This window comes from Herpailurus yagouaroundi, unplaced genomic scaffold (assembly GCF_014898765.1).
Source record: "Herpailurus yagouaroundi ecotype Mexico unplaced genomic scaffold, PumYag 211, whole genome shotgun sequence".
In the NCBI taxonomy this organism is placed as follows: Eukaryota; Metazoa; Chordata; class Mammalia; order Carnivora; family Felidae; genus Herpailurus; species Herpailurus yagouaroundi.
The window spans coordinates 7,670,425-7,680,542 of record NW_024412442.1 but is presented as its reverse complement, the minus strand read 5'-3'; positions in this window follow the sequence as shown (position 1 = coordinate 7,680,542).

Genomic DNA, 10,118 nt, shown 5'->3' with positions numbered 1-10,118 from the left:
CCCTTTACAGAGGTGCCCTGGATAATCCCAAACGGATTATGGACATATTTGGGCAACAGGCTCAACACTCACTTCTCTTGCTTTGGAGAGAGGGCAGTGCTCGAGGAGGCAGCCAGGGCCTAGGACCGTGAAGAAGTGTTGCCATCTACACGGGGTTGTTCCAGGGGGCTGAGCAGGTCGTGGTTTCTACTTCGTGATGTCTTCTCTTCAGCCCCTGAAGATTAGATTGGCTGAAATTTATTCCTGGAAGGCCTTGATTTCTTCCCCCTACTTACGCCCACGTAAGGTAATAAATAGTTAAGACCAAAGACTGTAGTAGCATCAGACAGACCAGGGTTCAAATCCCAGGGCAGAAGTCGTTAAGGTAGATTATCCTAGAAAAATTACTCAACATCTCTGAGCTAACTCCTTAGGTAATGGGAGGTTTTAAGTGAGCCAGTGTGAGTCAAGTCTCTGGCGAATGTTCAGCGTGGCCGCTCTTATCAGCATTACCGTAAGTAGTTTGGACTCTTTTATGTGCAAGAGATAAGAATGAGCCAAAGCTGGCTTAACTGAAAAATACAGGTGTGTGCCACGGACGTCGGGAGTGGGCATGGACCTGGGCCCCACGGAGGCACCATCCCGTCCACCTCTCTCCGCACATAATTGCGGGAAACCCCACCTCTCGGCTAACATGTCGCAGGTTCAGCTACAAGATAAGCCTTTCTCGTGGCTTTAACGGCGCACGTCTAGGGGAAAGGCTCAGGTAGACTCACCTTGAATCTGGCGCTCGTCCTGCTCATTCAGCTGTGGCAGGGGTTAGGCACAGGTGGGCACAAGGTCATGGCTATCCAGAGGTCCCCCACCCAGGCTCCCTTCATTGGTGCGGAGGCTGGCAGAGGGGGAGGACTGTTGGCTTTGGGGGCAGGAGTTCCTGCTGAGATGGGCCGATGGTGCAGAAATTACCTTCAAATTATCACAAGGAGGAAGAATGGGACACTTAGAAATGCGTGAAATGTGCTTCTCTCTGGAGAAAAGCCCACCCAAATACTGCAGACAGGTTATAATCATAACTACATTCATTTCCAAAGGTAAGGATTTATCGGGAGCATCAAGAAATTGTTTTTACGTTATGGCGATGATTTTTTTAATGCCCTTTGATTTACTAACAAAGTTCTGTTTAACGTGGAAAGGCTCCTGCAAGGATTAGTAACCGTGAGCCTTTGCCACCTAGCACCTTAGCAAGGATTAGTTGACAGCTGGCTGAGGGCCAGGCCGCAGGGGACAGATCCAGGCCTGGAGGAGAGGAGGCAGGGAGCAGAAAAGTGCCAAGGGCGCTGGAGGCAAGCTTCTTGTTCTTCGCAGCGCATGGGTACTAAGCCCCTCACTTCCTGGAAAGGCAGAAACCTGGCTCAGGATTCTGAAGCCTCCATCGCATTTTCACAGAATGTCAGTGACTTTCAGGCCAGAGAAAGGGCAGCGGGCTACCCGTGAACTCCTTTGGTGATAGGAAGGCAGCGGGGACATTGGGAGAGGATGGCACGAGCTTTTTCAGGGCAAAGCTGGTGCCGATTTCCAAGGGCTGTGCGGACATCGTGTAGAAACACGTCTATAGAGACAGAGCCCATGTGGAACTTTGTCCCCGGCTCCCACCTCTGGACGCAGTGAGGGCGACCAGGGAGAAGTCTCTCCGTGTGGGCCCCTCTCCCTCCAGCCTGAATGTCAGTGTGCTGCCTCTTTAGCCGTCGTTCCTTTCAGGGATTGGGCAGGACAGATGGTCACTGTCATGTTAGAGCCAAAGCCTGATGAGGCAACTTCGAGAGTATCGTGGAAGCTTACCCCCTACCCGCAGAGACAGCCCGGAGCCCCCGGCCTGGCCGGGGACCGAGGCTCCAAAATGCGGTGGGTAAATCGCACGGGCGGCCTGGTCTGGAGAAGAGAAGTGTTTTTGAGCTCGCTCAAGTTGGCTGCCCCGAGACATTGCCCAAACGTTTCCCTAAACGCTGCCTCTGTCTTCGACAAAGCTATAGAAGGCCAAAGAAAAATTCGGTGTGGCCCAAAGACTTTGGGTGAGTGTTCAGGGCCCACGTGTTGGAAGAGACCCTTCCCTTCTGCTGCCCCGGTGACTATTGTCTGAACCGAAACCCAAAACACCACTAACTCGTGTGATCTCTCGGCAGGGATTATCCACAGCCACAGGCCTCTGCGTCCCGTGACGTGTAGACCCGCAGAGTTATTCATGTCACACATGCACGACAGAAACACGCTCTCGTGAGAGTAGTCAACTGGTCAAGCTAGGAGCTGAGCACAGAACGGTGACTTGAACTCAGTCCTGCCCCAAGGGGTCTACAGTCCAGACAGGGGGAAAGATGCCTGAGGAACCAAGGCCAGCACAGGGGGGTAAATAAATGCTCGTAGGAGGAAGGACGGGGCCCTTGACCCAGTGGACGGAATCTCAACAGCATCTTAAAATATCAGAGAAGGAGTCTCATAGCAAAAAGACCACAGCCCTGCGGGAAGGAGAGCACGCGGGCAGGCGAAGATAGGGTCACAAAAACTGCCGTCCCCGGACCCTCCAGCCGCAGCCCGGGACCCCCCTCTTCGCACGAAGCCCGGCTTCGAGCCCAGTCCCCAGAGACAGAAGGTCTGGGCGTCTCTGTGGAAGGCTGGGCGGCGTGGGCGGTTGGACATGCAGAACTGAAAACAAAGGCTTTCCTTCCAGGAATTATTACAAAATCTGACTCTCTGATTGGCAGCTTAGAGGACTGTCTGAACTTTCTGTCAGAAGAGGTTCGTCAGGTCCCTCTGAAGAGCGTGTCACACATAGAGGGCCTGCTGTGTGCGGGGTAGTGGGGATGAGACAGAAAGGAGGTACAACATGACAGAACAGAGCTGGGACAGGAGCTGGGGGTGCAGGACAGAAGGAAGGGAAATGCAATGGAACGGGAGGCCAGCCACGGGTTGACCAGGGGAACCCCCCCCGCTGGCCGCTGTCTGGTCACTGGTCACCCGCAGTTGTGTCTCTGCAGACACGCACAGGGATGGGTAGACTTGGAAGAAGACGGTCCGTTCAGCAAAATAAAGCATTTCTGGGCAGTCGTCTCCGACACGCTTCGGGTGTGGGATAAGCGTTCTGCGGTGTGGCACTCCATAGGGAGAGAGAAAGACTCCCTGGCTGGTGTCAGACACATGAAAAAGCTTCACTGAAATATGAAGTGAAGGAATCTTCAAACACAGGGGATCCAGGGACTTCAGCTCCATGAGCATCTGCCCTAAGTCACAAGAAGATGTCAGAAACCAGATGCCGCTTGTGCGTGTGTGTGTGTGTGTGTGTGTGTGCACGAGGTGTGCGTGTGCCGGGGTTTGCAGTCCGAGACTTTTGATGAATTTCAGATCTCGGTCCGTTCCCCGCCCCTGATTCAAAAGTAGAGGACAGAGATGTCATCAGGTAGTTGCATAACCCGCCAATGCATTCTATACGATTTGGAACCCCTTGCTTATAGAATTTTAGAGCTGGGGCCACAGAAAGGAAATGAAGAGCCTGCCCATCATGATGCTGGGCTTTGTGCTGGACATGTTCACCAAGGTAATAAAATAAAATGACTGTTTCAAATATCTCATTTTATTTTTAATGTTTATTGATTTTTTTTTATTTTTTTTAGCGTTTATTTATTTTTGAGACAGAGTCAGAGCATGAACAGGGGAGGGGCAGAGAGAGAGGGAGACACAGAATCTGAAACAGGCTCCAGGCTCTGAGCGGTCAGCACAGAGCCCGACGCGGGGCTCGAACTCACGGACCATGAGATCGTGACCTGAGCCGAAGTTGGACGCTTAACCGACCGAGCCACCCAGGCGCCCCAATGTTTATTGATTTTTGAAGGAGAGAGAGAGACAGAGCGTGAGCGGGGGAGGGCAGAGAGAGAGGGGGACACAGAATCCGAAGCAGGCTCCAGGCTCTGAGCTGTCAGCCCAGAGCCAGACGCGGGGCTCGAACTCACCGACCGGGAGATCACAACCTGAGCGGAAGTCAGACGCTTAACCGACTGAGCCGCCCAGGCGTCCCATCAAATATCTCATTTTAAATGTAAAGGACACCGAGGGACACAAACAGCGTAGGTGCACTGTCCAAAGTCTCACGGCCGTTCCTCATTCCTTCGGGTGTAATTCGTGTAAGCATAGCCCAGTGCTTGTCGCATGTCAGGCACTGCGTGTAGGACAGTTACCCAGACTTCTTGTCCAGGGCTCTCCTTTTATATTCTTTTAGTTACGTAACTTAGAGGCATCGGCCTGCCTGTCATCTGTATGAGGAGCTCGAAGAGTGAGCAACTCACTTGATAGCAACCTGTATCTTCTCCCTGAACATGCGAGCATTTGATCAGTTGCAAAATATGGAGAAAATAGTTTGTCCTCCAAAGATGAAGCTCTTGTGAATTTTAGGTTTGCATCTTTCTTTTTTCACGTTTATTTTTGAGAGGGGGAGAGAGAGAGAGAGAGAGAGAGAGATAGGGAACAGAGACAGAGGAGACAGAGGATCTGAAGCAGGCTCTGGGCTAACAGCAGAGAGCCCAAAGCGGGGCTGAAACTCACGAACCGTGAGATCATGACCTGAGCCATTCAGATGCTTAACCGACTGAGCCACCCATGTGCCCCAGTTTGCAGCGTTTAAAGCAAACAAGGTTGGCATCATGAAGCAAACTGAACAAATTCAAGTGCAGTTTACTATATTATCCTATTAAATTATTGTCTGTTTTGTTACGTTAAAGAGTCTAAATAGTTAACAAACTTATATGCCTCTCTCACAAATTACGTTTTTAGGACGAATGAGCTCAGGTTATGAAAGTTTGGGTTAATGAAGTTATCAGAGAATTATCCCCAAGGAACTCTAAATCAGAAGACACGAATGAGTGGTCCCGGCAGAATCCTGCCTTTGGTTATGTTGAGTTTGGTTTGCAGAGGGTTGGCCTGCACAAGAGTTTTAAAACTGTTGTGTTACTTCACAACACTTAAAAATCGGGAGATTATAGGGGCGCCTGGGTGGCTCAGTCGGTTGAGGGTCCAACTGGGGCTCAGGTCATGATCTCACTGTTTGTGAGTTCGAGCCCCATGTCAGGCTCTGTGCTGACAGCTCGGAGCCTGGAGCCTGCTTCGGATTCTGTGTCTCCCTCTCTCTCTCTCTGCCCTTCCCCTGCTCGCATTCTGTCTCTCTCTCTCTCTCTCTCAAAAATATACAAATATTTAAAAAATTAAAAAAAAAAGAAATCAGAAGATATTATAAAATTCAAGATTCTATTTCGTATAATACTTTCTAGGCCCTGCATGAAATAAATCAGAAAAAGACAAACACCACTTATACGTGGAATCTAAAAAAGAAACAAATAAACAAGCAACAACAACACTAATATAATATTGTACGTCAACTTCAATTAAAAGTTTTTAAAGACTCCCACGTGCATGTAAAAAAAGAGAATTAAAACTGTGTGCTTTTCTCGTGTTTAAAAAAATAGTGAGATTCTAGTTTCTCCTACAAAAGCAGAAGTTCTAGGGACACTAAGCCACCCCCTCAGTCCCAGGCAGCATGAAGCGTCAAGGGCCGCATTCGGGTGGCCTTTTTAGACGGGGCAAACACTCACCACAGCCCGCCTCACCCCTGCTACCCTCTGCATTCACCTGCTTCGCTTATTTACCTGCGAGGGAGGCCTTGCTGGCATTTGAGTTGCTCCATTGCAAGGGTCAAAATCTTTGCAAAGTTGTGGGTGCTTCCAACCAATTTTCTCCAGGTATTGAGTCCAAAGTGGTTCTGGCGCTCGGTGATGTTACAGTAAAATATGCATTCATTCACTCAATATATATCGTTCGTTGCCCACCGTGTTCCAGGCATGCGCCAAGAATGAGCACACTGAGGGACACCTGGGTCGCTCAGTTGGTTAAGTGTCCGACTTTGGCTCAGGTCATGATCTCGAGGTTTGTAAGTTCGAGCCCCGGGTCGGGCTCTGTGCTGACAGTGCAGAGCCTGCTTCGGATTCTCTGTCTCTCTCTCTCTCTGCGACACCTCTCTCTCTCTCTCAAATAAGTAAAATAAAAACATCAAGAAAAAACTTTTTTTTAAAAAAAGGAGCACACTGAGATAGATAAGTTTTGCCCCCTCCGGGACCCCACCGTCTAGTGAGGGAAACGTGTATGGTTAGATTGGTTTAGGGGCCCCTGGGTGGCTCAGTCGGTTGAGCGTCCGACTTCGGCTCAGGTCACGATCTCACGGTCCGTGAGTTCGAGCCCCGCGTCGGGCTCTGGGCTGACGGCGCGGAGCCTGGAGCCTGCTTCCGGTTCTGTGTCTCCCTCTCTCTCTGCCCCTCCCCCGTTCATGCTCTGTCTCTCTCTGTCCCAAAAATAAATAAACGTTAAAAAAAAAAAAAATTAAAAGAAAAAAAAAAAAAAGAATGGTTTATCCAAATGTTATCGTGAGTCACGGTAGCACAAAGGTGGGAGCCACCGGTTTGAATCAGGGGAATTTGGGAAATTTTAATAGAGCGAATAAGAACTGAACTCCATGTTCAGGGTCCGACTAGGAAAACAGCAAATATTCTAAATAAGGAAAATGGAGCCGTTTTGTCCTGAAGGTGACAACCGAGCTATGGCGGTTTTAGAACAACACCCCAAGCTTCTTTGACATTCGTCTCATCGAGGGTTGTGGTCTGTGCCCCCCACTTCCCCCCACCCGTTGAACCTGGGCGGACGTGTGACTGTTCCAACTAAGAGAGAAGGGGGACACTGACGCCCTGCTGCTTCAGAAGCTAGGACGTGAAAGGGGACTTCCGTCCGTTGCTGGATGGGACACTGACTGGCCTTTGGGGCCTGAGCGACTGTGGGCACCGTCTGACTGCTCTGAGGCTGTCGTGCTGTGAGGAAGTCGCACCACATGGGAAGCCCTGTGTGGGTGCTCTGGTCAGCAGTCCTAGCCTTTGAGTCATCAAAACCCCGGGCAGCAGACGTGTGCGTAAATAACCTTCAGACGATTCCAGCGCCCCCGCCCCCCGCCCCCCGCCACGTCCGGTGTCACATCACCTTCAGCGTCTGTCTTCCCAGCTGAGGCCCAGACGGAGTGGACAAGAGAGAAACCCTGTTGGCTGTGCCTTCCCAAACTCCTGACCCTCAGAGAGGTTGTTTCAAGCCATTGCATTTGGGGATAATTTGTTACATAGAAACAGTAGCAAGAACTCCAAGTTGTGGAATTGCTAAGAAGCCAGACAAGACGGGGAGGCCAGCCCCCCCACCCCGCCCCGATTAGCAACAGCAGGAAGCACGGGGCCACCATCTCTAGGGACAAGGAGAAGAGTTGGTATTCATGAAGCTCAGGGTCTAGGGTCACCTGGCAGAAGTTGGAACGAAGGCCTTCCAGAAAGAAGGAACACGGCTGGATGGGAAGATACTACCCAAGGAACAGGGGGAATGGTAGGTTTCTCTCTTCTTCCTGGCCTGCCATCTTCGGCCACTGCCCCCCGGTGGCCTACCCAGTCAGAAGCCCAGGAAACACAGCCTGCCGGAGTAGGTCCCTTCCAGAGCAGGACAGAACAGAGGAACCCCAAACTGGAGAGCGCAACAGGCCCAGGAATAGCACACTAGGTACTGGAGAACGGGTAGAAGGTCACAAGACACATAAGGAGAGATGACATTTCAGACAGAAGGAACAGCAGAGGTGTGAAGGTGAGCGCTTGTGCTCAGGAAACTTCCAGCAGCTGCTGTAGTTGAAATGTACCTTGCACTTGGGGTGGAATAGAATCAGTAGAAATCCTTATCCCCGTGGTGTGGGCAAGAACACTGATGCTCGGTGCTATGGACTGAACGTTTGTGTGTCCCCCTGCCCATATTCTTATGTTGAAACCCAATCCCCAATATGATGGCATTTGAAGGTGGGGAGACAATTAGGCAATAAATGTGGAACCCCATGAAGGCAATTAGTGCCCTTGTAAACGAGACCCTACAGAGCTCCTTTGTCCTTCTGCCGTGCGAAGACAGTGAAACGATGGCCATTGAGGACACGGGAAGCAAGTCCCCACCGGACCCTGGATTCGCCAACACCCTGATCTGAGACATCCCAGCCTTCAGAACGGTGAGCAAGAAATTTCTGTTGTTTGGAGACTACCCAGGCTATGGTGCTCAATCCCAGCCACTTGCACGGACTTAAGTGTAGTAGATATGTGTCATTTGGGGAGTTATCTGGGCTCCGACGTCTTCTTACTTGGGAGAACCCTCATCGTATATGACTTGGTTGCAGGTAGGGCACCATCAATCGCTGTAAACGCCAAAGAGGCTGACCCACCTCTGTCACAGTTGCAGGATCTCAGTCGGACATTTCTGCCCAGAACGTGCAATCTTGAGGGACACAAAGATAGAGAGTTAGACAATTATTCACAGAAGCAGTGGTGGCATCGGGAGTCCAGTGTTATTGGCCTTGAGTGTCCCGGGGCAACCTCCGAACCCTTCCAGCTCTGATCGATTCCCAATCTTTCTTGACTCTGGCTAATTTTCGGAGTCTGATCCTCCGGTCTTCCAGTTAATTCTGGGAACTACCCAATATCTTGCCAACAGATTCCTTTCCTGCTTCAGTTAGACAGTCCGTTTCTGTTGCTTACAGTCAGACAACAATACAAGAATAATTTGTGCTCTTAACTGCCCTGTAGAGCACGTACTTTGAGAACACTAGGCAGATGCTGAGGTGAGGCGGGATTCACACTGAGACACTGGCTGTGATGTGGATCTCCCCGAACTCGCCAATCAGGAAGGATATCACTTGACAAGGGAAAAAGTTAAATCACTAGCTACTAGCTAACATTTATCAAGTACTGTAAGAGTTTCCGGTGGCTGCTGTAAAAAGTTACCACAAACTTAGTGGCTTAAAACAATAAAAAATGTATTATCTTACAGTTCTGGAAGGCAGAATTCTATAGTGGGTCCCACGGTGCGTTAAGGTAGCAGGACAACTCTGTTCCTTTCTCGAGGCTCCAGGTGAGAGTCTGATGTCTTGCCTTTGGCTGCTTCTGGAGCTCCTACCCTCCTTGCCTGGAGGTCCCTTCCTCCTACAGACCCAGCCACGGTGGGCTGAGCCTTCTCCCACCGCATCACCTTGGAGATCACTCCTCTTCCTCCCTCTTCCACACTGAAAGGACCTTGGGATTACATGGGGCCCGCCTAGGTAATTAGGATAGTGTTCTTCTTTTAAAGTTAGTGGACTAGCAAACTTGATCCCTCCTCGTCACACAACATGACATAATCTCAGAATCTTGTGCCTAGGAGGTGGACATCTCAAGGGGCCATACAGTCTGCCTACCAAAAGTACTTATTGTGATGGTGAATTTTAATGGGTCAACTTGACTGAGCCAAGGGACACTCAGCTGACAAAACATTCTTTCTGGGCGTGTTTACGAAGATGGTTCGGGAAGAGATTAGCATTCGCATCAGTGGGCTAAATAAGGAAGATCACCCTCACGAATGGGTGTGGGCACGGTCCAGTCTGTTGAAGGCCTGATAGAACACAAAAGGTGCAGGAAGGGGAAATATCCTCCCTCTGCTTGAGCTGAGACATCTGTCTTCTCCTGCCCTCAGACAGAGTTCCTGGTTCTCAGGCTGTCAGACTCAGACTGGGGATTTACACCAACCTCTCTTCCCTAATTCTTGGGCTTTTGGTCTTGAACTGAATATACCATTGGCTTTCTGGGTTCTCCAGCTTACAGATGGTGGACTTTGGGACTTCCAGTGGAGAAATATATATATATATATATATATATATATATATACACACACATACACACACACACATACACACACACACACATATATACATATATATATATATTCTTATAGATTCTATTTCCCTGGAGAACCCTAATAATACTCTTATTATATATCAAGCTTTAACATACCTCACCTTATAGTTTTGCTAACGATGCTTCCTGGACCACGCAATGGGCTTTATGTCCACAGCCGTAGATATTAATGAAAAGTCCCTGTGCAGACCATTGTTTTCTCTGCATATTTGCCCCCTGTGACCACCGGGGGAAGGATGCTGATTGAGACTAGGATTTGAGTACTCGCATGTCCCTGCCCGAAACCTATCTTAATCTCACCGCGAAATGCAACAAAACAGG